Raw genomic sequence first — 6,000 nt, 5'->3', positions numbered from 1 at the left:
CTTCTCCTAATCTCTGATTTGTCTATTCATTTGTTGCAATATCTTTCCCATATGTTTTGTATTTTAATGTAGTAAAAATTTACCCATATTTTTCTGTATCAGTGCATGTGTGTATGTGTGTTTAAATAAACTTAGCTATTCCAGAGCTTCATGGTATGGTTTCTTTTTTTTTTTTTTTTTAAATTTTTATTAGACTGTAGCTAACACAATATTATATAGTTTCAGGTGTATACCACAGTCATTCATATGCCTAAAGAAGTGATCACCATAAGTCCAGCACCCATCTGACACTATACCACGCTATAACAGTATTATTGACTGTATTCCCTATGCTGTACACGGTGATGTCTGGTTGAACAAGTGCCCAACTCCCCGCTCCCTCCTTTGTCAAAAACATCTTCATTAAATTGCTCTTTCATATGAATTTTAGGAATAGCTCATCAAGTTCCACAAAATCTCTGTTGGGCTTTGTTTTGAATTTACAGGCTGATTGGAAGAGAATTGCTGTCTTTATGATGTTGAAGCTTCCCAGTACGTGCACACCCCCCCAGCTCTTTTCCCTCCACCTCAAGGCTTTTGTACATCGCTCTGCTTGAGTCACTCTCGCCCAATATTTCACCTAGAGAACTCCTCCTTCTTTCCATCGCAGGGTCTTCTGCACCCTGTAAGTCTCCCTCAGAGCCCTGATCCATTGTCCTGAAATCATTAATTAGGTGGCTCTTGGTTTAATGTCTGGGCTGCAGACTCTTCCATGCTGTCTCGCTTATTTGCCTTCTTGTCCTTAGCTTGAAGAACAGGACAGGGTCGCAATAAATATTTGTTAAAAGGAAGAAAGAGGTAGAAGGAGGAAGTTCTGGCCCCAGAGCACTTTGGCCATACCTAGACAGATGGTCAACAGTTACTTGCCTGTGCCTTGGCTTTCCTTTCCTGAAAATGGGAATGTGATTAGGGTGTGCTGAGGATTAAGTGAGCTCAGGTATGTGTGAAGCTCCAGGAACAAAGCCTGCCCAGTGATCAGAGCTACTGATCTGCCTGTCCTCTTCATGGATATTCAGCCTCACACTCTGTGATGCTCCTGCAGGCTCCAAATTCCTTTCACCAGCAGTTATCTCTTATTTTCAAAGAAGCTTGTCTTTTTTATCTTAAGGAGGGAGCAGCTCACAGTGGCTCATGTGGGGATCAAACCATCAACCTTGGTGCTATCAGCACCGGGATCTAACCAACTGAGCTTACCGGCTACCCCAACAGTTATCTCTTTCTGATTTTACATCTGCCCCAAACTAGTTCTTTTTCCCCCATTTTGCATATGAAACAAATGAGTCTCAGAGGAGAAGAATGACTCACTTAAGGACTGAAACCTTTAACTCCTGACCCCAAACCCAAAGTATATAATCTTTTAAGATGTTTTCTAGCTCAGACATTGTCAGCAGAATTGCTAGATTTTGAGAATTACACCTCTTCTCTCAAAACAAAACAAAACAAAAACACTTCGAGACTCACAGTGTTGACTTAAATTATTTTTATTTTGTTATTATTGAAATAGGTGTAAGTCTAAAGTTAAACATAAAGTCCTCACGCTCATAGCTCTATAAACCAACCATAAAACTCAAATAAATGGAATGCAAACCCAACAAGAAAACCAATAAAATCCAAATTAATACGACTGATAATTTGTTGTTGAAATCAAGCCCCTGACAGCAGGTTTAAAAGGAGCAGAGAAATGTTTTTACATGTTTTGTTTCTGTAAGAGACTGTTAGCATGAGAACTGCTATCTTTAGGTCAGGGTTAACAGCCCCTAGCCTGAAACAACATAATTATAAAATTCCAGGATGTGGGCAGTTGCAGCATGGAGACTAGAAGTTCTGTAGCTTATCTTATACTCCTGGTCTCCTTGTCCTGTAGTAAATCTTGTACTCTTTGAAGCTATGTAAGTCCTGTAAGTTTATCTAGTACTCTCTGAAGCTATGGAAAGCCTTGAAAATGCTATATAACCCCTTGGCTTTAAGTGTTTGGGGTCCTTGTTAAAACTCGCTGCGTCGGACAGAGACTCGGACCCCAGCTAGCTGGCAATAAACCTCGCTGTGTGACTTGCATTATTGTGCGGGTTCTCTGTCTGTCTGAGGGGGACAATTCCGGACCTTAACATTTCCTCCACCATGTCAACGCAAGAAACGTCCAAGCCTGTGGAGAATTTTTATGAGTTTATTTGAGCCAAACTGACGACAATTGCCGGGAAGCAAAATCTCAAGGGACTGAGAAAATGCTCTGGAGAATGGCAGTTTTGCTTCTTATTTTATACATTAGAATAAAGGAAGCGACGTAAGAGGGTTGCTTGAAATCCACTGGTGGTAGATTAGGGGGGTGGGAGAAAGCTATTAAGACAGACGGATTGTAATGGTGGCACTAAATCTTCTATTTTGAGATTTGGATCTCTGGTAGTACAATTTGGTTTAACAAGTGTAATCTGAAGCAGGGAATTTCTCGGATTGGATAAAAAGTAAAACAGAGAAACACATACTTCTTTGACATTCATGGGTGCAGGATAGTTAATAATTAACGTTTACAGCACACACAGATGGCATTTGGGCAACAAGATAACAGTGAGGGGTTCTGTGGTATCTCTCTTAGGTGTGGGTGAGCACTGAGGGGTTCTGGAAAAGGAGATTATTCTGACATGTCAAATATATATTATCTTAAATGAAAAGAACAAACAATAGATAAGGTAAAGACTGACCTTTGTCAAAGAAGTTACGGGCCTAGGATGTGACTACCGGCCATAACCCGCTTTCTAGTTATGAATTTTTGTGTTCAGATCATTTGACGTGGTTACTTTTGGTCCCTGAGTTTGTAAGGCCTCCCATGCTGGCCTCTCCTGACCTTGTCAGGTTTCGTATGTAGCCCCTTTTTTGTCCAGTTGTCATATTTGATTTTGAAAATAATGAGCTATCAGTTGAGCTACTATCAGAGCTAGTCATTGTTTCCTTAAACAAACAAACACACGCACACACAAACTCGTTTGTAATCCAGTTTGATGTACTGAGCAATCTAAACAATGTATTCTCAAATGCAGTAATTAAAAATGGGAACTAATACACTTTAGTAGAACCTCACTCATTGAATATACACCGGGATACTACTAATGAACCATTACAAGTGTGTTCACCAAAGACAATAATGGCACAGTTTATGCCTTAGCAAAGGCCCCACGGAGCTGATCGCTGTGGAACTCCTCATTCCTGAGGTGGCGGGAGGCCCTAAGGATTGATTCTCCCACCACTTTAATCCCCTGAACCCCTCAGGAAACTTCAGTCTCCCAAATACCAGCCAAGACGACACAGGGGCCGCCTGCAGCCTCTGTGTGTCCTTCAAGTATTCAGTCAGGCCTCTGTTCTTTTCTCCTTAGCACGAAACAGTTAAAATTATACATCAGGTCCATGCTCTGTGCCACTTTCATGGAACTGTAATTTGTTACAGCTCCAGTGTACTAAAATATTTAAGAAGCTAATCTCCTAATCTCTGAAATTGATGTTCAATGGCAAACGGTCCCGGCAAAAGGAACTTTTGAATTTCCACTGGTAAAATAGATGGTCCTGAGTACAAGGCTGGGAGCGAGACGACTGTTGTCCTCACAGGGTAAGTGAGGGCAGCCGGATGTGCCGACATCAACTCACCAGAAGTGAATCGCTGTCATACTGGCCCAGCAGCACAAACTCTGAAATAGATTTTTTGTTGTTGTTCCCTTGTAACCAATTCTAGTGGAGTACCCCAGGCGATGTGGAGAGCCCCGTTTGAGACACTCTGGGCTCAAAGATCACTAAGTCTGTGAACAAGCACGGGCAGGACCCGCACAAGGTGTTCAGGATCAGCCCCTCACTTCCGGAGCTCAGGACTTGGGGGATTCTGGCAAGAGCCGTTCGAACCCGCCGGCCTGTCGCTGTCTACATCTGCGCTCTTCCTTCCCCAGGAAACAAATGGTAGCTCGGACCTCCCAGGCACTCCACTTCCCCCGCGTGAGGCGCTGCGCCAGGGCGCTGAGGCCCCTCCCTGCAGTGCAGGGTGACAGACCCCACTCCACCCTCTGACTCCCGGTCCCCTCCCCCACGCCCACCACGTGCAGGCCGGAGATGGCGAAGAGGCCCAGCCACCGTCACCAGGGATTTTCTTTTCTTTCTTTCTTTCTTTTTTTTTTTTTTGCTGGTTTCAGGCTTTTTTCTACTTGAGTGAAATGAAACAAACACCCCTCGGCCTCCCGGCCACCACACGCACGCACCCGCACCCGCACCCGCGCCGGGGCGCGGCCAGCCTCCCAGCTGTCCCTGTCCGGGGCGGGCCCCGCTTTACATAAACAGCCGCGGGCAGCGCGGAGCCGGGAGCGCGCCGCCTGCTGCCGAGCGCTCGCCGCTCTCTCGCGCCCCTGCTCGCTGCGCTGCCCGCACCCCCGTGGAGCGCCCGGCAGCCGCCGGAGCGCGGGAGGCACACCCCGCCGGGCTCGGGCCGAGGCGGCGCGACCGCAGGTCCGACAGCCGAGGGCGCCGCGGAGGCCGGAGCGGAGGCGAAGTCCAGCCCTGAGTGAGCCCAGCTTCTGCGGATCAGGTGGGTCCCGCGGGGCGCCGCCCGAGCCCTCCCCCCCGTCCAAACCGCGAGCCGGGCCGGGCCTAGGGGCTGCGGGCTGAAGCTGCAGGGGGAGAAGAGCGGGCCACCGCTCTGGCCCTGCCGGGTTTCTGCCCTATGTCCCTGCTTTTGTTCTCGTCTCTGCCTCCCAAATCGGAGACTCCATCCCTGTCCCCATCCTATCCCTGTCCCTGCCTCTGCCCAGCCTTCCAGACTCGGGTCTGAGGGGCTGCGGGCCGAGGTCTCCGCACCGGGTCCGCGGGGTGGGGGCGGGAGAGGGGAGGCTCAGGGGGCTCGGGTAGGACCACCGAGGAAGTCTGGAAGCAGAGAAGGACTCCGTTTGTGGGGCAAGATGGGAAGAGGATGCCTCTGGGCGGGTGGAGTGAGGGGCGCGCATGAGCCCCTGAGCACAGGGGTACGGGAGGAGAGGTCAGAGAGCTCGCAGAGCGGAGGACCAAGCCAAAAACCCGGCATGCGGAAAGTTTAGGACTTTGTAACTTTGGCAGCAAAAGGGCCTGCTGCATTGGGGTGACAGGTGGTGAAAGGGTCCCCTCAACTCCTCAAATCACCCCGTTCCCACCCGAAAGGGACACCCCTCCACGTTTGAAAATGGCAGAAAAACAGCTAAACAGAATGATTGCACAAACTCTTGAAAGGCGTCCAAGAGAGTAAAATGAAGAAAATGTCAGCGCGCGGGGAGAGAAAGTAGAGCGGCTTGAGATTCCCGTCTTCCCGCTGGCCGGCGAGGACCAGGAGAACCGCTCGGAGAGTCAGCGCGGCTCTTCCCCCAGGAAGGAACCCTGACCCTGGCGGCTGCTTTTGTGGCTTCGCTTGTCTTTTGCCCTCCTCTGTCTCCTGAGCAGGGCTCGTTGCTTCCTTCATTCACCTGGAAATAGATGTGTCTCAGGAGGCAGGAGATGCAGGGAGGATGGGAGGGAGCCCTAGCCTTGCCTCCTGTTTAGGTGGGAGAAGCTTTCCCAGAGAGAGCCTCAGTTTCCACAACTAGGAAAAAGGATACCGCTCTGAGTAAGGAAGGATGGAGGGGCTCCTGTGTGTTTGGGTTTGGGGAGAAGGTAATAGGATATGGTTATTCTGTTTAGGCCTGTGCTTCTTCAGCTGTACTAAGCACTTTCTATTTTGTTTGGTGTTATCTCTGGGTGTACTTTGCCTCCCCTACCAGACGGGGGGCAGGTGCAGGTCCCCGTTATTGTTACAAGTAACAGGTGCTCAATGACTGAATAAGGCAGAGCAGAAAGAGTGAAAGTGTCCCTCGGGTTTAACCTGCGCCAGGAGATTTCAAACTGTGGCTAGGATCCTGGCTGAAGGGCCAACATGGTGGGGGAGGGGAGCCTAGGGGACAGGGTCTCACCCTCCCCCTCTTCTTTCAG

The 6,000-nt window shown here is 48.9% G+C and overlaps 1 protein-coding gene across 5 annotated transcripts in view; it reads left to right on the top strand.

Moving 5' to 3' along the window:
* Positions 1-4,409: 4,409 nt before the first annotated feature.
* Positions 4,410-6,000, top strand: part of GGTA1 (glycoprotein alpha-galactosyltransferase 1 (inactive)) — a 55,503-nt gene continuing 53,912 nt past the window's right edge. For 3 of the 5 annotated variants that reach the window (XM_033123202.1, XM_033123203.1, XM_033123200.1), the window contains exon 1: positions 4,411-4,594. The gene's annotated coding sequence lies outside the window, so the exon portion shown is untranslated. Of the gene's footprint in view, positions 4,595-6,000 lie in introns of all 5 variants that reach the window. The other 2 variants (XM_033123205.1, XM_033123204.1) reach the window with 1 other exon arrangement.

The sequence above is a fragment of the Rhinolophus ferrumequinum genome, chromosome 12, assembly GCF_004115265.2.
Source record: "Rhinolophus ferrumequinum isolate MPI-CBG mRhiFer1 chromosome 12, mRhiFer1_v1.p, whole genome shotgun sequence".
NCBI lineage: Eukaryota > Metazoa > Chordata > Mammalia > Chiroptera > Rhinolophidae > Rhinolophus > Rhinolophus ferrumequinum.
Note: the sequence above shows the minus strand (reverse complement) of the source record. Positions and strands in the feature narration are given on the sequence as shown.